The sequence below is a fragment of the Periplaneta americana genome, chromosome 17 (assembly GCF_040183065.1).
Source record: "Periplaneta americana isolate PAMFEO1 chromosome 17, P.americana_PAMFEO1_priV1, whole genome shotgun sequence".
In the NCBI taxonomy this organism is placed as follows: Eukaryota; Metazoa; Arthropoda; class Insecta; order Blattodea; family Blattidae; genus Periplaneta; species Periplaneta americana.
Window position 1 is genome coordinate 82,916,586 of NC_091133.1, and position 23,577 is coordinate 82,940,162.

Here is a 23,577-nt window from a genome sequence, read left to right on the forward strand (position 1 = left end):
TGGAACTGCGGTCTTCGCTGAATGCCGCGTTCCTAGAAATCTGGCTAGACAATTTCGTTCGGATCCTCTGCTGTTCTCATGTGCTATGTATTCACAAAAACTATCTCGAAGCTATGTAAGCGTGTTTTGTTCTATTTTGGCTGAACACATAATGTATTGTACGAACTCTATTCTAAAGACGATAGCTGCACTCCACCTACACAATATTGCTGATTTTGGAAATGTTACTGATCGGCTGGTGAAGTTACCTAGTGCGGTAGGTTTTGCTTTCTAAGTACAAGAGGACTCGCCCGGGAGAAAAAGGTTTGCATTTAATAACCAGAGTCTAGATATTGATGGCCTATAATAATATCGTCTTTTAATTGATGCATCATAGATATTGCTAATTTGTACATAAATCCTGATCATAGAAATGCATATTTATTAGGTCTTTTTTGTTATTGTAACCTATTTTTATTTTGAGGTATTTTTTTATTTTACGTCATTTATTTTATAATTTTCATGCTCTTTACGTCATTATTTTACTATTTCATTAATTTATAAACAGTATATTGACATATTTTAATATTATCGGAGTTATGAGTAAGCATAGCCTACATAAGAAATTTCACTCAGTTATCGAAATGAGAAATATTACCCGACATTCTGTTTGTGGAACGGTAGTTGCTTGTAATACTACATAGCGCGCCGCTTTTACGCCACCTGTGCACTATGATCGCTCTCTTATTCTAGTCATAGACTATATCTTTCTCATTCCCACAAACTAAAAACATAAGATACGTTCCACATACAAAATGGTCACCTAGTAAAAATAACTTTGTACACACTTTACCTACATTCTTGGAAAAAACCGATGTTCTTCTTCACTTATTTAATCATTATTTAATCTTGCCTAAGGTGGAGTTGAAACAGCTGCAGTTGAAAAAACAAACGCTATTGGATCAAAAAGTTTAGGAATTGAAGTTCTTTGAAATGAAGATCAGAGAACTTAACAAACAAGACTGATGACAGATTGTAAGATGGCTGATATATGATTGGTGTTTTTTGATCATGCTTATGAGTAGGGGGCGGATGTTGATGAAAAGTCATCTTCTTATTTTTCACATTAGGACGATGCCTATTAATATAGAAATCCTTTCTATGTTAATATCAACGTAAAAAATTAATTTCTTATATTGCATTTTTTTTGCATTTTTTGACTTTTTTTTTTAACTAATAGGCCATTTTTATTTTTTTTCGGCATTTTTTGGTCATTTTTAATACTTTGAAGAACTTTTAGATTATTTGGAATGCATTTTACTTTTTTCTTTACCGATAGATCTGTTAAATCATTTTTAACCAAATTGGTCAGTAGTAATTACTTACTGATTAAGTGAATAACAGTGAATTTTGAGTTTTATAGTTTGGAACAGATTCTAAAGTCCATCTCTCATTCCACTGAAGGCTACATTTCACACAACGGAAGTAATATAAAATGCTTGCAGCAGCTTAGTTTAAGTGAGGACTTTGACTGCTACTGTTCTTTTGTCGGTACGAGGGTGTCTTTAGAATTTATGTTCGGAAGGGGGAAACTTTCACCATGTCCTGGACAGGACGGGATGTCTACTGTAGTAGACAGTATTTTTAACACAAAGATTGCAAGAATGTACGCTGCGCCCACAATTTGTTTTATCATTCACACTCCCTCATTTGGAAGATCTGGTAACAAAAGTGAAGCTCGAAAGGAAGAGGAGACGGAAAATGAAGGCACTGACATGGGCCACTCTTGATTGAAACACATTATAAACCCTCATTAAAATCTATAGTTTTCCCTTAAAACCTTCATTTTGTTGTATGTTCTTTTCCTTTATCTTAGCCAAATTCCAGGAAGTTGCCTCCTCTCTCCGAGATTTGCAATGCAGTCATTGAAACAAGGTGACTAATTTTTAAGAAGTTGTGGTGCGAGTACGGTGAATAATATTTAAATGTCATTTTATTTTAATTTTATGTCATTTTTCCATTAGTTTAAGGACATTTTAATGATCATTTTAAGTAGATTTTTAGGTTATCAACAACCGCCCCCTACTTATGAGTAATTATTAAGTTGTGGTAACTAAAAAGTAACTAGATCTAATTTTTGTTTTACATTTGCGGTAGACAACCTGATAATATTTATTCTTTTTAAAACAACTTTTTCTCTAAGATGAGTGAGTTGCTCCACTTTTCTCTACGAAAAGACATATTTAACCACTTGTTTGGAAGATAATATTCATTGACACACTGTCCATCATAGTAGCACAGATTTGTTTCTTTTTTAATTTCGTCCTGAAAGCCATTTTGAAATTTGCATGATGCCCCAGCTATTTGACAGTCTCGCCTCCATAATTCGGTTTGGCTATCAACTGCCGCTTTGTTCGCCATGATATACTGCTGCGGGCTTATAATGGCACATGACAAGCGCACGCGGCGGCGACTGCACCGCTTTACGTATTCCTGTCGTTCAGCCCGATGCTGCGGCTGTCGCATACGAGACCAGAGCCGGCCGGATGTATGAAAACTCGCTATCAGTATTCATTCTTTCTTTACTTTCTTACTGAAGTGGAGGCAGAATAGTTCTACAGGATAGGGAAATCATCATAACAGGGATTTCGCTGTTGAGTGAGTGTGAGCGTGAGGCTGAGTCCCTTTGCACTTTGATCTTCCCGTTGTGTTTACTGTGAGATGTTGAGGTTAAGCGACACATGCAAAATAACATTTGCGTTGCTTGCTTGCTTGCTTAAAGGCAATAGTGTGTAAGAGGAGATCTTGCGTAAATTGGATGCACAAGGAACAGACGCAAGGCCTAGATCATATATGTAACAGATAGCTCATCCCTGTGTTAAAATCGGCAGCACTTTGAAGAGAACAACCGCCAGGATCGCCACCAGTCCGCCGTAAACGAACACGAAATGGCAGTACAGTCGCTAATGCAATTTAAATGGGAATTATGACTGACTCCTTATGTAACAACTAGATGGCAGCATAGTAAACCTGTCAACAGTTGTTACCCTCAAAGCATATAAGGCCGAGCTTTCTGGGTATAAATGAACTAGGACGCAAGGTTGCCTAAAGCCTCGTTCACACTTTTCAAGTAACCTGAATTCAAGTTGCAGTTCAGACATTCAAGTTAATTTGTTTTCAAGTAGGATAAAATGGCGTCGATGGAAGTTGTGCAATTATAGTCCCGTCGCTCTAATTTCCGGCAGCCAATCGCGTTGCAGGTCGGCTACAATTAAACGTGTGCGTCTTGTGATTCGCTGAGGAAGACGTTATTCATTTCTTAAGGCTCGATAGATACTTAATATAATCGCCCGCCATTTTGGCTCTTTCGTTGGCGTTCGCAGAAAGCACACGAAGACGTTATTTGCCGCTCAATTATTTGCTGAATTACAGTGCGTTTGATTTATTATCATAGGAGCTACGACATGATAATGTTTAACGGTGTGGCAAATAGATCCCTCGTATGGTAGCTCGGCAACGAAAGAACAAAAATGGCGAACGATACTACCTACCTAGACTTTGTAGAGCCTTCACTTTCTAAGACGTAAACAAAGAGAAGGAGTCACGCCGGAAATAACAGCGTCGCGACTAGTCCCGTCGCTCTTACCGACAGCCAATCGCGTTGCTGGTAGGCTACATTTAAACGTGTGCGTCTTGTGATTCGCTGAGGAAGACGTTATTCATTTCCTAAGGCTCGATAAATACTTAATATAATCGCCTGCCATTTTGGCTCTTTCGTTGGCGTTCGCAGAAAGCACACGAAGACGTTATTTGCCGCTCAATTATTTGCTGAATTACAGTGCGTTTGATTTATTATCATAGGAGCTACGACATGATAATGTTTAACAGTGTGGCAAATAGATCCCTCGTATGGTAGCTCGGCAACGAAAGAACAAAAATGGCGAACGATACTACCTACTTGACTTTATAGAGCCTCCACTTCCTAAGACGTAAGCAAAGAGGAGGAGTCACGCCGGGCATAACAGCGTCGCGACTGTAGGAATTTCTATAGTAGCAAGCCTCCGTGACAGTGAAATGATAAATATAATGAAGAAATGGCAGACGCGTTGTTGAGTATGGGTTATGAATTAGATTAATAAGAGAAATACACGACCATTACAAATAGAATAAGCGAAATCTTCAAGCAAATTTAGTAATTCTTAATGTTAGTGTAGGCCCTAATAAAATATAAGCAGGTCTGATTTACCATAATTGAAAATGATTATCTTGAAGCTGTTACAGTCCCCCCCCCCCCAAATCTATCATCCACATTGAACTATGCCAAATGGACCGAAAAATGTCATCCCTTCAAGCAACACTCTTCTTAATCCCGCCTATCTTCCTCACTTCTTCTCTATTTACAGTTTAATGGTTTTTAATTGTCTTTCATGTCTCATCTGTATCCATGTTAAAATTTCTGTTGTTCAATTTTTCAATGAAGTCTTCCTTCCTTGGAAGCTTCCTTTGCATTTGTGTCACGAAAGTTTTATACAACTTCAGAAACTAAAATATTTGATCATTATTTCACTTACTAGTGTTTCCTATTATTTTTACGTTCCCAGTAGAACAAAAAACAATCAGCTGTAATTTAACTCTCTTAAAACAGCTGCTAATTTAAATTCCCGCGCTTTTCGCCTTGAATTCAAGTGTCAAGTGACGTTCACACTCTTCAAGTGTCCTTTCAAATCAAGTAAAAATAGACAAGTGTTCAGATCTCAGAAAGTATGTGTCGTAGGACCCATGTTTATTAGACATTTTTTTTCTTGTTTTGATGCGTACTAGCACCTCCTAAAATATTTGATTTTTTTTATCACCCTGTAATTCTACACAGAGTTCTACTATTTTTCTCTCCAGAAGAAAAGCACTGGTTAGGTAATACATAGAAATAAATTATCTATGAATAGCTTCTGTGTCTAAAAAGGTAATTAAAATGAAAATAAATGTATGATTTCGTAAATTCTCCATAGCCACATATTCGGCCTGTAGAATATCGATCTTAAAATAACTGTTACATAATTGCGATAGCATACAGTGTTCTTAACAGCGTTTCTTTCTTTTTCTGAAGCTCTTAGTACATCTGTAAACGTTAGCGTAACTAGAATCGTGGTAAAGAGACGCTATCCCATTACTGCTAACCCACAAGACCATTTTGTTCGCAGGCTAGTGAGAGCTGGGACCGACCCGAAGGCTACTAGGATCAGCCAGGTTGCTGTTTCTACTGCCGATGCTGTAAGTATGGAAATGAGAATTGTCGCAAACTAAATCGTAGAATAATCTTGAATGGATACGATTGTGTTAGTTGTTAAGTGTCAGGAGTGTAATGATTTGGATGGCGCTTAGCGAAATCTGAAGTGCTAACCGTTAAAGCGGTTATCATAACATTGTCTTCACGATATGAAGATGTCTTTAATATGCAAATACTATTTCCTCTTATCTATATCGAATTAATAGTGTGTGCCAGTGCTGCTCATCGCAGTGAATACTACCGCGGAGGAATCGGAGATTACGGATAAAGCTCTCCACCGGTTATCCCCGGTACTACCGTAGGTGGAACAGGGAACATACGGAGGAATGCGGTGGTTCGGAGCGAAGCGACAGTTAGCTCAAGGACGACTGGCGCGTACGGACTGACGGTAGTTGTGAGTGGAATAAAATGTCACCAAATCGGATATCCGTCGTATGGAAATTCTTTAATTTAGTTGAAGGTAATAATAAAGTCGCACGCTGTAAACTTTGTGGGCGAATTTACTCTAAGGGTGGTGGAACTTCGAATTTGTTAGACCATTTGAAGCACAATCGCGAACTTGATGAAAGCGCCGATAAAAACAATTACGCAAAACATTTGATACGATTTCTTTTTTAAATTGTTTTAGTGCTATTGTTCCCAAAGGCCCACAGTATAGGAAAAAGTCTTGAAATTTCACTAAAACATATCTTTCGAGGCAATAAAAAACAAGAAATATTTGAAAGACGACTTGAGTTATATTTTGGTGTTTAGACTACTTGAGTTATATTTTACTGTTTGGATTAAAATATTGAGTTTCTGAATGAGACTAAAGAAACATGTGGTAATAATATAATTAAAATTATCCTTAAGTTGATATATATTTTTATTACAGAGAAAGAGTGGCGCGTTTTAGAAGAGGCAGTTCAAATACTGACACCCTTTAACACAATAATCACAATCCTGTTCGGTGAAGAATCTGAATAAATTATGTTGGACAATAAACTTTAACCCATTGATAGCCCACGTTTCTTTTGTTCCATTCTGAAGCTCCCTTAATATACTTTACGTTAAACTAAACCGATTAGAATAATAATTGACAAACACTGTTTGCGATTAAAAGAGCATTTTTAGGAGAACTACAGTATAAATGTTTACATTAGCTACTGAAAAGCTTTACTTCTGCGTTAGTTTGTTAGTTTGAATGTTATTAATTTGATCAATGACATAAAACTAATACGCCTTTCCACATATACTATGAATTTCAAAATTAGAAAAAAATCTGTCAGCTAACGTAGCACTTCAAGCGAAACAAAAAAAAGAGCCGAAGAAAGAGAGAGATATTAACATAAAAGAGAGAATAAACAACAATAAATTACAACTTATTTTAAAAGATACCCGGACGTCAGCGGACTCGAATCACTACCTGATCCGATTAAAGGAATGCTCAGCGGAAAGTGTATGTCTGCGCCACAGCATATATACAACCTGCGCGGCATCAATCGGAGGTAACCGGAGGTCTCCAATTGAAAGCGCGCAAACAACCGCTCCGGAGAAAACCTAATCATAAGCAGCACTAGTGTGTGCTAGTTTTCGTATTGTTATAATATTTATGCGAGAAGAAATTACTTAATATTGAGTAATATTGACGATATTTTACGTTATATGAACATGAAATGTTTTAAAAATAAACACACAGTTTAATCTGATATAGGTATATAGACCTACGTATACCCAGAGAACAATATCTTTCATATTTACGTCAATTAAAATACAAGACATTACAATAATTACTTAATGTTGCATAATATTAAATAAATTAATTAGGAACATTGATTCGTTATGAAAATAATATTAGTAATGATAATAATTAATGTCATTTAATATACAAATACTACAGTTAAAACTTAATGTGGTATGTATGTAGATATGCTTTAAATTGAAGCAGTAATTAGGAGAGAGAGAGGCAGATTTAATAGCGAAGTTGATATCACCGTATTTTAGTTACATGTATTCGCGGGGATGTTCTAGCGACTTTGTCAGAATTAGTCTCCCACGCAGGTGTTTCGTCTTACTGAGTCACTTAGCAGAATCGGACAGATTTACGGCCACCTTGTGCGGGGTTGTATACAGGCGCTTTCAAGCGTAGAATCCGGAAGTTGGACAAGACTCGTGGGAAAGCAATTGCAAAGCTCGGGGTTTTCCAAAAGAACGGGTATTCTCGAAAAATATATTAACTAATTTGATGTTGTGGGAAATCCAAGTCTAAATTTACAGATGACGTATTTCGTGACCAATGAGAAGAGATCTCGGTTCAGCATATGAGGTCACTTGGGACCAATAGAAAATAGATTTTAGGTCGGTTAAATGACGTAGTTGTTAGCCAATAGGATAATTAGTTTTAGCGTAGGATAGGTTTTAATAAATAAGGGTGACAAGGCACGGAGAGGAGCTTTTTTGGTGTCGACGGCCCTACTTACTAGTCTTTCTTCCGGCGAAGACTCGATAGACAGAACTTTGTCATCGACGAGGCTACACGTCAACGTTACCGTCGGGAGCCGTTCGGATAGAGAGAAAGCGGAGTGACCGAATAGGAGCTTCGATTATAGAGTATTGAACAGAGGATCGAGTTTATAGTATTGAATAGAGTATATTCAGCGCTGCCATAGAGTTGATACAGAAGTGCGACCAACTATTAAATTACAAGTTCAGCTGGAAATACATACTCAAGGGTTTACCAATTGAATACGGCAATAAACTTATAGTTTCGAAATCAACACTGCCTTTTCTCCAAGTAGCCGGCTTGGTATTATTCCCGACATCATCCTACACCACAACTGTACCTCGGCTACCCTGATTGGATCTCATGCTACACCGAGCGTCGAAATGGGGTGGGCTGGCGCCCACTACTTAAAACAATAGTAAATTTGCCTACCCTATTCGCGCTTCTCGAAGGACGAGTGCTGACTGCCGTGGACCTGCCGGCTGGTGCAAGTGAGGGGCATCAGCCATTCATCATCATCGATTGAGGACCACAATAACGACCCATTCCACCCTCAAATGGTCTCCAACGTGGGGCCCGAATTACGACGCATCCACCCTCAAATGGCGCCCAACGTGGGGCCCGAATCACGACGCATCCAACCTCAAATGGCGCCCAACGCGGGGCCCGAAACACGACGCATCCACCCTCAAAATTCGGACTAGGATATTTCATTGTCTCATTGCTGGATTTTAAAGTTTCTTGGTCCAATGTTTTAGAAGTATTTTATGAAGATGTTTTCGTATTTTAATTGTTAATTTCGCTAACTTCGTTTTATTCATACTCCTAAATTACATTTCATATTTACGTAGGCTAATCATAATATAAGATTCTCCAGTAGTTTGTGTATCGGTCGTAGATTTAATAACATTGTATGAATGTTTTAGTAAGCTGCAATTAAATTTCTAACAGCTTGCAAGTCACTACATTTTAAGTAGTTTTTCTAGTTTGCTCAATATAATATAAATTAAGAATTTTATACTTCATATACGAAGAGCACAGGGGAGAAACGTGATAAGTCCAAAATTATCGATTTTCTGTTTTAGATGTCATCCAATAAGTTAGCTCAGATAGTGTAAATTTATGTAGTTTAACTGCACAGAATAACAACGTCATTGGTTCAAAGAAATTTGAAGAATGATTACCCAAAGAGAATAGAATACAAGGTCTTGAAACTTTCAACTTGCTCTCCTATAAAAACAGTAAAACGTGACTTATCAGGCTTTTCCCCTGTAGTTTTTACATATGCGGTTTTTGTTCTAAAGTGACGATCAATAGCGAAGAAATACAAGAAGCTACATAATATACTTCCACTCGTGAATGATACTTCAGGCTTTTTATTGTTACGTTGGCCTTTTTCTTATTTTATTCTCTAGAAGAGAATTCCATCTAAGGAGTAGAAATATCGATAAGAGGAACCATAACAACCGATTTCAACGGAGCAGATCATTTAGAAGGGAGTTTATCTCCTCTTGGGGTAGGGAATCAAAACAATTTCAAGTATGCAGTTCAAATACGTAGTTGGAATCGTCCAGAAGTTGTTTAGATTGCTTGTATTTGCTAGAATAGAGCTACCATTTCTCGTTCTAAGTTAGTAATCTCCCGTGAGATGGCTTCACTAACCGCACCAACGATGCTATGTGTTTTTCATGGGCACACAAAGCTTTGCTGATTCATCTCCCAGCTGTTTAATTAAATTTGCCCCTGAGTTACAGTGTACGTTTGAAGACGCATTTGCTCTTATTAGGCCTTGGAAGATTAAAGCGTATGACTTCACGTTAATATGGAGAGCTTCTATAGAAACATTGATAGATGCTTCTGAAATCAACATTAATCTGCTTTCATTTCCGGATTACAAACGTTTGAATAATGGATATGAAATATCAATATGAATGGAAAGGGATTTTTGACATTCAGTGGTAAGCTTGAGTTAGTTCTGACCTTTTTTCTTTGAGACAAGAATACACGGTACACGGAAATAAGTACATTTCTTAGAGATAAAAATGCATTTCTTAGATATATTTGTGTTCCAAAGGACAAAGCTGAGTTTGGAGAACCGTTTTAAAAATGAGTCTAAACTTTGTATAGCTATGAGCTCGATTTATAATGCATGGATCAATTTCCAGAGAAGTAATTAAAGTTAGAAATGAAGTTAAAAAAATCACTTTTCAATTCCTGATTCACTTATTTAATCGCTTCGTGTTCTCTTCATTTGTTTCTTTTCAAAATGTTTGAAATAGATTACTATGAAATGCAACAGTGTGTCTTATTTTATTAGATCTACATATCAATCTGTAAATCATTTCTACACAACATATCTTTTAAATAAAGAAAATATATATTTAGTTCCGTATATTCTTCTCCTCTTCTCGTTCACAAAGCGAGGCTTTTGAACAACTTTTTAGTATTTTCTATTTTTTAAAAACCTTTGTTTCGCGGTGCTACCATAATTATGATCATGAAGACCACATGAGTCTTTCCAGGCGTTCTCCTTTGATCTGTGTGATGTAGTTGGTAATTCATATGTTCATTTCTGCTGCTTCCCTTTGAGATAATTTCCGCGAACTTCAGTATATACATAGATTGTGGCATCATATGATACCACCATTTGCGTGCACCTGTAAGGCACGCTGTTAGCAACAGACATTTCGACATCGCTAGCAACGTGATCTGGGTCATGCTATTACTTCATCAAATATTGAATACCATGAATGGACACAGATCTTGCAACTTTAATGGGATAAGTAGTCACCCTCGGCGTTAAATACCACTGTATGTTTAACACTGACTTGAATTATTAAGAAAGATGAATATAATTTTCTGAAATACCAAACTTACAAGTACCGCACATAATTTTCTTACCCTAATAATGACAAAGATGAGGTAATGAAAATTATTAAGATCTATAATCCATGAAGTGATGAAGATGATAAGAATGATGACAATGGGGAGGATGATGATGACGACAGTTACAAGAAGGATGGTAACGACAGTGATGATGATGATGATGATGACAAGGATGATAACGAGAGTGATGATGATGATAATGACAAAAAGGATGATAACGACAGTGATGATGATTATGACAAAAAGGATGAAACGACAGTGATGAGGATGATGATGACAAGAAGGATGCTAACGACAGTGATGATGATAATAGCAAGGCCGATGAAAATAATGGTAAGAATGATGATGACAAATAAGGAATAAGGGTGTTGATGACACGTATGACTACAACGATTATGAGGATGATGATGACGATGGCAAGTAGGATGATAACGAAGATGATGAGAATGATGATGACGATTACGAAAAGGATGATAACGATGATGACGAACATGGTGACGATAACAGTGGTTGTAAGGATGATGACGATATAATAAGATGATAACAATGGTTATGAAAATGATGATACAATGACAAGAAGAACGGTAATAACAATGGTGTAGAGGATGATCACGGTAATGACAAGAAGAATAATAAAGGTGGTGATGATGATGATGAAAAGAAGGATGGTTATAACGATCGTGCATGTGAACAAAATCCGTCCATTAATTAAGCAGAAGTCACAGACAGATTGACGGCATGACCAAAACCACTTTTTCGATATAATTTATGTTAAAAACTTTTTTCCGCGAAAATCTCATAGTACAGTCAATTATTGCTCTGTTCTGTGGACGGAGTAGAGAGATCATACCATCATGCTCGGAAACAGGGGAGAAACGGTGAGTAAGAGGGAAATAACTACTTGCACAAAGCACTCTATTTTCCTTTCACTCACCGCTTCTCCCCTGTCCCCGCGCGTGATGGTATGTCCTCTCTATGTCGGCCATAGAAACCATCAACTGGTAGTAGATCTTTGGTATCATCACAATTCTTTCTTTAATTAGAAAAAAAGAAGAAATCTTCTTGAACTATTTACAAGTTTGGTATAAGGTAATCTATGGAAAGTGGATAAAATGGATTCTTGTTGTTCATATAATTTCTATGTGACTAAACTTTTTTGACTGCTTTACTCATTTTAAAATTAAGAAGTTGATAACATTCACTTTAGATTCGTGAATATTTATTGTCAACAGATGTTTCATAATATATCTAGATTTAGTGATGGCCCTCAAATTTCTGTATATGGTAACATCACCACATTTATTTACATTTACATTACTATCATTTTAACATTTAATTTGTTTTTCTCCTATTACATTTATCTCCTCTTCCCTTATAGTTTCCCAACTTTAACCCCTACTACCATATCAGAGTCTATACTCATACCTAGACTCATGTCAGTAGATTTACTGGTATGTAAAAGAACTCCTGCGGGAGAAAATTCCTGCACACTGGCGACGTTGATATAACCTTGGTAGCTGCGAGCGTCGTTAAATAAACTATAATTAAATTATACTCCTACCCCTTAACTTAACCTTTACACTCTACTTACTCTCTACTTTAGTCCATGTTCTAATAGTATTGTGTACTTTTTACTTTACTACAATTTGCCTACTACTTTCTATCATTTCTATTCAGTATCTATATACTTATTTTCCTGTTTTTACCACTTTTATTACATTCTTCATCCTAAACTCTTACCTATTTTTATTGAATATTATATATACAGATTTTCTTATTCACCCTTTCATCTTTATACTTCATCACTTATCTTCTATCATGCCCTTCTTGCCTACTATTATAATAATATACTTATGTACAATATGCACACAAAGTCCGTATACACATTACATTACAAAGTCTGTATACATAATATAAAAGGCGCAACGTATCTCTTAGGAATCCAAAACATCCATAGGCCTATGTGTCCCTCCGTGGTCTCTGCATAGTCGAATGCGCCACAATGTTCTCTTGTGCATGCTAACCAATATTCTTGGGGTCACTGCCTGGAAAGCTGCGTGCACCGCATTTTCCAGTTCATCAGCGGGAACTGCGATAAATGGCGTATTCATAAGAAAACATTATCTTTGCCTGCTGAGCCATTGTTGGAAATTGTTACAGCATCCGACCACAAGCGTATACACGTCTCTCCAAATCACCATCTTATAATTCATTAACATTCAATGGACACCAACACTTCAATTTCAAGTCCAATTTCATGTGTTTCCGCATGGTATTTCCAACTCAGTAGCGCGTTTCCGTGTGGATTTGACTGGAGATTTGGACAGATTGTGCCACGTCTACACAACGTTCAAGCCTTGTGGATGGCCTTCCACCTCTCAGCGCGTCGTCAACACTGCCCGTTGTGAAAGCTTTCTTTTTCCACAGCAACAAAGTTTTTCTTGTCGGTGCTGCTTCCTCAAACCGTGCAACGAAATCGTTCATGACATTTTTCATTGATTTGCTATTAACTTGACGCTTATGGACCTACACAGCGGCCATCAAATGTGTATTCACATGTGTCAGCCATTCCTTCAACTACAAACTTCAACTAACAACCTGCTGCCACGCATTGCGATTCTCAGAGCGTCAACAATGGACAGCAATAGTGCCAACCTTACCAGCACGAACATTGCACGTCAGCTTGATTTTAATATAGGTAATGCAATTTAATTTAATGAAAGTGTATACTTTGTAACGTGTAGGGCCTATAAGGACTTTGTGCGCAAACTGTACTTTAGATTCTTATTACTTCCATATTCATCTAACTTCACTACTTTCAGTTACTTCTCTCTTTGTCACCATCTCTGTGCTTATTATATCTTTTTTTCACCCCAGATTTGTTTGTACAGTCATCTCTGCTTATAGTGAACGTCTGCGGACCAGCATATTTTGTTCACTATATCCGAGGTTCACTAAATCCGAAGTATCTCTTCCCTAACTTTAAATGACAAGAATGAATGAAATTGTGAATAAGAAAATAAAATACTGTACAGTATACATCTTGATTACACAACTTTTAACACTGTATCACTTCGGAATATGTATGATAAGAACTTTCTTGTGTTACTATATAGGCCTAGTAATTAAAATATTTCATTTTTGTGGAATGGATTACACTGTATACTGTTACTCACAGTTGATTTACTTAAACTATGCTGTCGACCCACGTCCGCTTGCGAAAGACCACTTTACGTTTCGACATTTTTATACAGTAGGCCTACATTCACTATTCCAAAACTAGAAACCGACTGATCAGGTAGAAATGACAAACGCCGTTATGATGTGACTGCGTAATTAGCCTTGGAGTTTCCCAGGTCACTTAATAGAAACTGGGAGAGGATTGATGGAGTTTAAAATCCACCGGAATCTTATCTTCATTTGTACTTTGGACATAATGTCCGTCCGCTTTAAAAAAAAGAAGGCAATTCCATTTTCCGGTATTGCGATGCTGTTCTTTATAATGGAAATGTTTCTGAGAACAAAAGGCAATCCTTTGACGGTGGACGATTAGAAATAACAGTAGAGTAGTGTGCCTGAAAACAGAATGGCAACCCTTCGATGGTGGAGTGAGGCAAGGTCGTCACACGTTGCCTGGATTTACAATACAGCTTATTGTCTAGGAATCACTAATCCTACTTTTGTCCTTTGACTAAGGCGTAAGAAACTTAGAATGTTGTTCTCAACACATTTTTTAAAATTTATACAAGATCTGACTTCAAATAATAATTTGACAGGATGACTCTTTTAACTTCAATTTTTAAGGTTCACTATAACCGAAGAGAGGGTTCACTATAACGGAAATATTAATGTACTTTTTAATGTATGAGGGTCGGGACCAACGATTTAAGTTCACTATAGCCGAATGTTTACTATAAACGAGTTCACTATATCCAGAGTTGACTGTACTTTTTTTTTCCTCACTTTCTTTCATCGCTACTTCCACAGCACTAAGTTGTCGGTATTCTCACTCTTACACTGCCACATAGTATTCTTAGTATTAGTCTTAGTCTTCTGCTCTCAATATCCCTAATTTTAACTTTTAGTTAATTATTATTTAGAATCATATATAAAATCTTATGTTTGAGTATCTATCTCTCACGATGAGACTCATCCTTAAACACAAACAAGTCTTTGGCCTATTTGCCGCGCAAACAATGGGATTGAACTTATGGCCCAGTTTTGTGTCCTCTTTCCAACTAGTTGCACGTGCCCCCATCGGCACGCAACACGCACAACCTGCAGGCGAGAAAGCAGAGCTCCTCTTGTGTATGCAAACTACTACTACTTTAATTGGGCTGTACTTTCATTTCAACAGGCTTAGAGGAAACATGTCTTTAGCCATTTCAAATTCTCCCCGTGTGGAGTGCCATCATATTTTACAGCTGGGATTAAAATTCCTGGTTAGCAGCCAGGTAACTTAAAACTTCATTAAAAACAGTGGCTACACTAAAGAGCTTACGCGACAGTGGATCGCCCTCCCGCTGGGGTAGTAACTTGCAAGGGGAGGTTAAAATGTTTACGTCTCAGTCGGAGACATTCTGGCTAGTTTATTTCCGATGCGTCAACACGATTGCGTGTCTTAACAGGGGTTGTAGGCTGGAATCTCTGTTCGACTTTGTGCAGTTTACATTCTAATGGGTTGACCGAGTCACAGGGGGAGACAAATCCTGCACGCATGCACAAAGAGCTCTACGCTCCAGTGCAGGTGACATCGCTGCATTCAACCGAAATAATTTTCCCCGCGAATCAGAATATTGCAAAATCATATTTATATTAATTTACAATTCATTTTTATATTTTCAGATATGCCTAGTAATATAATAAAATAAGTATATATAAATTTCAATCATAAGACACATCTGTTTTGCAGCATTGTATAAACGTTATCTGAACTTGAGGATTAAATTACACAACACTAACGCAAACATTTGGTTTAACCAACAATGTTTGAAAGAAAATTTAACACCTAATTATGCAAGAATCAAAATTAAGAGCAAAACCCAATCAGCCAGAAAAACAAAAACTTTGGCCGAAACAACATGGATCAAAAACGAAATTAAATTCTTACACAAGAAAAAAGATGTCATGAATACAAAGTTATACGAATTTCATATACAAAATTCTAATGTCTCAACTACTGCATGGCCCATCTTAGACCAAATAATAAATAACAAAATAAAGATTTATTTTATTATATTACTAGGCATATCTGAAAATATAAAAATGAATTGTAAATTACTCAATGTCAATCAGACAGCATTGTATAAACGTTATCTGAACTTGAGGATTAAATTACACAACACTAACGCAAACATTTGGTTTAACCAACAATGTTTGAAAGAAAACTTAACACCTAATTATGCAAGAATTGAAATTAAGAGCAAACCCCAATCAGCCAGAAAAACAAAAACTTTGGCCGAAACAACATGGATCAAAAACGAAATTAAATTCTTACACAAGAAAAAAGATGTCATGAATACAAAGTTATACGAACTTCATCTACAAAATTCTAATGTCTCAACTACTGCATGGCCCATCTTAGACCAAATAATAAATAACAAAATAAAGATCTTAATGGGGGGGAAAAAAACAGATGTGTCTTATGATTGAAATTTATATATACCGTACTTATTTTATCATATTTATATTACTTAATTACACAGGTTTACAATGGTTTTGCAAGTTTTGTAATCTTTTTGTAGTAATGTTCATGTTAATTACAAAAACATTGCAAGTTTAAAAATATCACTTATTATTTCTTTTGAACTTCATAGTTTGAATTTCTACTTACGAAGTTATGAGAATATCTTTCAAGCAAAGATGAAATATTATTCCTGATATCGTGCCATGTACAAATTGAATCTTATTAAATAAACAGTTAAGATAATATGCGCTCACTAATCGGAATACAATAATGATGGTGGATTATTGCTGGATGTTCCAAATAAAGAATTCTGCAGCAAGAGAAATCAAACAAAGAAACGTTGGAGAGCAAATGAACTAGGTTTTGTTGATATATTGAATTTCAAATGATCCGAAAGCGAGTAATGTGAAATAAAACTCTGTTTACGTAATATTCCAAATGGATGTATACTTTTGTATAAATGTATATTTTCATTATTGATTTGTGAAACATCCTGACGTGAAGTAATCCTCGAAAATGTATAACATCGCACTTAAAAAGCAGACTAAAACGTCTCTTATGAGTTTCATTTTATATACGTGTGTTATTTCAACGCGCGATTTTTCTGTTCAGTTGATCGAGTTGTACGTTTCAGAAGGCAGTTTGTCATGGAAAAAATTCAGAATAACAACTTCTCGTCCTACGTTTATTATTCTGTATTACAGATACAGAGAGCAAGAAAATTAATAAACAACATTTGATAACAGTTGTAATAGTTCCGACAAACCAGCATGACTAGAAATATGGCATTGTGCAGAAGAAAAGGAACATGAGAACATGAGAGAGAAGACGGCAATTGAAGAAGATTAAGGAGTAGAACCTAGAGAGATGAAGGGAGAGAAGAAAGGCGACTGGAAGATAAATGTATGGTGGAAAGATAAAATAGCAGAAAAAATGGAGAAAAAGGAGGAGATAAGAAGATGAGAGAATCATGACACGATGGACAAGAAACAAACAAAGGAGGAGGATCGGATGACCGAAAACGAAGGGGAGCAGACGACGGAGGAATATTGTTACAAAACAAAGGAGAAGCAGATGACGGAGGAATCGAATTATAGAGAAGGTGAAGACGACGGAGTAGGATTACAAGACGGAAGAGAAGGAGATGACAGAGGACAAGGATTAAAACAGGGAGGAGGAATAGACGACAGGAATAGTATTACAAAACGAAGGAGGAGCAGATGACGTGGGCAAGGATTAAAACACGGAGGAGTAGACGACGGAGTAGGATTTCAAGAGGGAGGAGGGGCAGACGATGGACAGGGGAGGAGCAGACGACGAAGGAATAGGATTACAGAGGACGAGTAGACGAGGGAGGGGTAGGATTGACAGACGATCCTACCAGACGACGAAGGGGTAGAATTACAGATAAGTAGGAGCAGATGGCGAAAGGCTAGAATATTACAGAGGAGGAGGAGGAGAAGACGACGAAAGAGTAGGATTACAAGAGGGAGAAATAGAAGATGACGGAGAACAAAGATTAAAACACAGAGGAGGATTGTAAGACGGAGGAGGAGCAGGCGACGGAAGGCAAGACGAAGAAGCAGACAATTAATTAGTAGGAAGACAAGGCGAAGGAGGAGTAGATGGCTGGAGAGTAGAATTACATGAAGTAGGAGCAGACGACGGAGAAGCAGAATGGCAAGACGGTGACACCGAAGGAATATGATGACAGGACGGAGAATAAGCAGACGACAGAATAGGACGACAAGACGAAGGAGGAGTAGACGACGGAGGAATAAGCTGGCAAGACGAAGAGAAGCGGACGATGAGGAGAAGGATGACGACGAAGGAGGAGCAGATAATGGAGGAGTAGGATAAGACGAAGCAGTAGGATTTCAAAACCAGGCAACAGAGGAGTATGATGATAAGCCTGAGAATGCTCAGGCAACGGAGAAGTAGGATGACAGGTCGAAGGAGGAGCAGACAACGTAGGAGTAGAATGACAAGACGGAGAGGAGTAAATGAGTGAGAAGTAGGACGACAAGACGAAGGAGGAGCAGAAAACCTAGTAGTAGGTTGACAAAACGGAGAGGAGTGAACAAGGGAGGAGTAGGATGACAAGACCAATATGTAGTAGACGATGGAGGAGTAGGCTAAATGTTAATACGAAGGAGTGGAATAACAAGACGAAGGAGGATAGGCTAACAAGACGATGCAGTAGAAGATGACAGAGGAGCAGGATGACAAGACAGAGGAGAAGTATACCTATGCGTCGTTGAATAACGATGATAAGACTGACGTTCAGATGACGGAGCCGACGACACAGAATCATAAGAAATGGACGACGGTGGCGGAATATTATGACAATACGAATGGTGAGCAAATGATGGAAGAGGATTTTAAGACTTGAAGGAGCGGGTGACAGACTGTTGAAAGGAGTAGGAGATGCCGAGGAATTAGGCGGCTGATGCGATGGGTAGAAAGGAAGGGGAAACGCAAGAAGTAGAATAGGTGGAGGTGATTCAGGAGTGGGGAAGATAAAGAGTAGACGAAGGGTGTAGAGAAGGTGACAAGGAATGAAGTTAAGTAAGAGGTTGAAGGTACGAAGCATATAGTGTGGAAGAGGAGATGGGAAATAGGGTAAAGTTGCCTATATCGCACCACTTTAGCATTTATAATCATTATTGAACAATACAGTTTTTATTTTCTACATTCCTTTACAGAAATACATTCCCGGAAATTTACCTTTCATGTAAAAAGAATCCTTGAACTTGATTTAATATCTTTTAATTAAAATGACATTTTCGAAACACTTGTTAGTGGTGCCATTTAGGCAACTAGTTTCCTAAATAGCACCTGTGGTTTCTTAAACCGCACCTCTTTTTCTGCAGGGAACAGGATGAAGGAAAGCTTTTAAGATTGAACATTTTGAACAGTACTTAATATGGATAATATAATAAATGCAAATTACAAATTTATTGAAATTAATGAAAGAGAGTAACGTTTCTTCAAATGAAATTGAAAAAATAGAGCATAAATTACCTAACATTTAAACTGTGTGAATACGTTTTTTTATTGTTACACATTCGCCATGTGCTTAACCAGGCAGTTCAGACTATAAACTGCGTCACCTTTTCTCCGCGATTATCTCGAAGCCGCCTAAGAACTGCTTCATGATTTAGCTGTCTGAAATGGTTTGAAGATAGAAACATCTAAGGGCTGGGTCTATGAGTATTATGATGAGGAAGCTGAAGCAGGAGCACACCATTTTCCCCGAGATAATCTAATAGCTTCTAAATTGTTGGAATGGATCATATAGGTGGACATACAGAAGCAGCACTTTTTTCTATGGCAGGTCTGAGTGGAAAATAAAATGTTTGAGTTATTCGACAAATCCTTCACTGTTAATGTAACCTGACTCAGAGCAAACAACTCACGATCCAGGAGGAGCACCAGCTGATAATGTAGAATGCACTGTTTGACGTTTAAAAATTATCTTGGGTAGCACAAAATACCTGGTGCCCTTGTACAACACACACTTGTTGTATTAACGGCCTTCTCACCACTTGATATTACACCCATCTGATAAATTCCTCGTTCAGCTAAACTTTTGGGGCCTTCTTTTGTACGGTTAGAATTGCTACAGTTGCTCATATCGCACCGGTGCGAATTAGGCACGTACAAAGTGGTGCGAATTGAGAAACTACGTCATAAGTTATTATTTCCTTCATTCTAGCTTATAATTACCACATGTTCGAAAATCATACTAAGTTAAATGTTCTTTAAACCAATAACATCTTAAGATTACGGATTGCTTTGCATACAAATCCGTTATTTAGTTGCAAAATGTTAGCTAAATATACATCCACCTGAGCGATTATATTAGATACACTATCACTACGCTGCAGACACAAAGAAGTGGCAGAAATCAAGTGACATGGTGGAAGTTCATGTGGTAGATTGTAGCAATACCACTAGATGCCACACTATTACATTAACTTGTTTTAAACTAGCAGTGTGGTGCCCTGTAGGAAGCGGTGCGATTTATGCTACTCTACCCTATATTGAAAGCAGGAAGAGATAAAAGGCAAAGGCAAGGAATAGACGAACAAAATTAGGATAAAAAAGTAGAGGAGAGACAAGAGGTGATGTAAAAGGAAGCAAAGGAGAAGTACAATGTATGTGGAATGAAAAGAGGAAGAAAGAAGTGGTGATTCTTAATACATCGGTACAGTTCTCTCTCCTTCAGTTGGCGAAATCTGGATTCTTTTCCGAACTCTGAATAGAAGTTTCTTAAGTTACCGTATAGTGACCAGTGAGTCACAGTACCCAGCACGCATAAGCAGAGTGAAACAAATATTCTCTTTTTATATTTCCTTCTGTATGTGTATATTGTTTAGTTTGAAGGAAGATTGCAGAAAGTACAAAGAGAAGAGGTGTAGCGATGCGGTATGGTCGATGACAACAGGAATGAAGGCGTGTGATCTGCGTTTGTTTTCTCTCTTAGCAAAACATACAACTACACATCACCCGCCATTAATGACTGATGGCTACTGACGTCAGCGTCAGGGAACAGACTGTAGATAATTCAGAGGATTTTGAACGGAAAGGAGAGATTTAGGAGATGGCACTAATAAACCGACTAGTTCATTTGTGTAGGGATGTGTGAAATGATGGGTATTCTTCAGTGAAGGAAATTTACAGTAATCTTCAGCCAAAGCATTTGCACGGTTTATGTCTCTTTTCTTTATCTGGAAATTGTTGTATTTTTGTCTGCGGTGGAGCATTCGTTTTTAGAAGAACTAAAACATTTTTATGTGTAGCAAATGTCAGTAAGTTGAGATATAGTAAAAGAGATTACAACTTAAATGGTGGCAAGACATTACAGGGAATAGAAATATTGCAGCTGTTGTTCATTTTTCAATAATACGAAGGAAATATAATATAAATTATTGTGATGATGCAAAATCAATCGTTGTAATACACGTCTTCAGTATTGCTGATACCGAAAGAGTCGCTTCGGAGGTGCCTTCTGTCTGCTTGTGTACAGCGATTTCCCCTAAGCATTGGACGGATTGGACCATATTCAGTATCAACGAATCAATGTATTTGTGAATGATGCTCATGAAATATAATATCTTAGTAAAACTATTAATAAGCCTTTATTTGGAATCAAAAGTACATAAAGTCCATGAACTCTAACTGTACCAAAGATTTTCTTAAAATTTTGTTTCTTGTATAAGAAGAAATAAATTAACTGTCTCCAGGCACTCATTTTTAGGAGAAATTATTATAAACACTGTAATCTCTGCATGAGCAATGAAGCTTTAAGATGTGGAACAAGTCAAAATTTTACAATATTGCAATTACAATTTTTACAAATTTTAATAGTTTTACAATTTAGTAATTTTCTACAATTTTTACAATTTTGTGCAATTTTTTTTACAATATTTTGGCGACATGTAGTGAGATGAGGTGAGGTACGAGGATTCGCCAAAATATTACCCGGCATTTGCCTTTTGGTTGGGGAAAACCTCGGAAAAACCCAACCAGGTAATCAAATCAAAGGGGTTGATGCCAAGGATTCGCTATAGACTCTCCATAGACCATCCGGCTTCAGTCCCACGGCTGTGGAAAACCTCGGAAGAAACCAAAGACCAAAGGGGGATCCAACCCAAGCCCGAACGCAGCTCTGGATTAGCAGCCCAGCGAGTCTGTCGACTGAGCTACATCGATGGCTCTACTAAAAGTTTACAATACATAACCAATCAGATTATTAAATTTACAAACGCAAGCGATCATTCATCAGTTGAGCTATATGTATAATACTAAACAAGTAAGTTAGTTAAATTTAAGGCATAAACAATTCAACCAGTTGTGATAGCCTATACAGAAATTGATAATACATATCATGCAAACTACTTCAAATTACAAACACAAACAATTTATCAATAGAGCTATATAGATTACTATTCAATTTAAAGCATATACAATTGATTGTGAATATTCTAAGTCCAAGAATGGTATTTATTGTTGTTCAAAATCGTTCAAAAAATGGCATTTTATGGCACACGTACAATAAAATTGCCATATCAACAATTATGTAATTGAAGGATTCATTCTTGTTATTGCACTTCAAGTAAGAATAGGAACTAAAGTAAAATATATATGTTCAACATTCTTCTCATTCTTTTTATTGCACTTCAAGTAAGAATAGGAACTAAAGTAAAATAATATATGTTCAACATTCTTCTCATTCTTGTTATTGCACTTCAAGTAAGAATAGAAACTAAAGTAAAATAATATATGTTCAACATTGTTCTCATTCTTGTTATTGCACTTCAAGTAAGAATAGAAACTAAAGTAAAATATATATGTTCAACATTGTTCTCATTCTTGTTATTGCACTTCAAGTAAGAATAGAAACTAAAGTAAAATATATATATATATATATATGTTCAACATTGTTCTCATTCTTGTTATTGCACTTCAAGTAAGAATAGAAACTAAAGTGAAATATATATGTTCAACATTGTTCTCATTCTTGTTATTGCACTTCAAGTAAGAATAGGAACTAAAGTAAAATAATATATGTTCAACATTGTTCTCATTCTTGTTATTGCACTTCAAATAGTATAGTAAGAATAGGAACTAAAGCAAAATCTATAGACATAGTTTAACATTCTTATCATTCTTGTTCTTGTACTTCAAGTAGTAGTATGCATAGAAACTAAAGTAAAATCTACAATCAACTTATGAATCTAAACTTAAAATAATAAAGTGATTTTTATGCGTTTTCTAACATAATAATTCATTACGTAATTACTTATTTCCACAATTCTGATTTTTTCAGTTGGCAGAATTGTTGTTTATTTCATTTTGTATACTAAGTCATTAAAAATACTTGTTACTGGATTTTGAGGCCCCTAGAATCATGAGGCCCTTAGCAGAGACACATAAGCTCCTGCCTAAATCAGGGCCTGAGTTGTAGTATTTGTCAGTACCCGAAATTCCAGACAAAGTTGGTAAAAGAAGATTCAACCTGACAACTAGAAAAACACTATAATCCACTAGCATATGTAGTAATAGAGGAAAATGGTTGGGCTTCAGCCTTAGGGTAATAAGCAAGCTGATCCGACTACAATATTTTTCACAACGAATTCCATTTGAATTCACCAAGATTCGAAATGAAGTCTTCGGAATCGAGAGGCGACTCTGAGGCTTCCGGCTAATGGTGCGCTAATTGCCAGCATTTAAGTGAATTGAACGACTTACTTG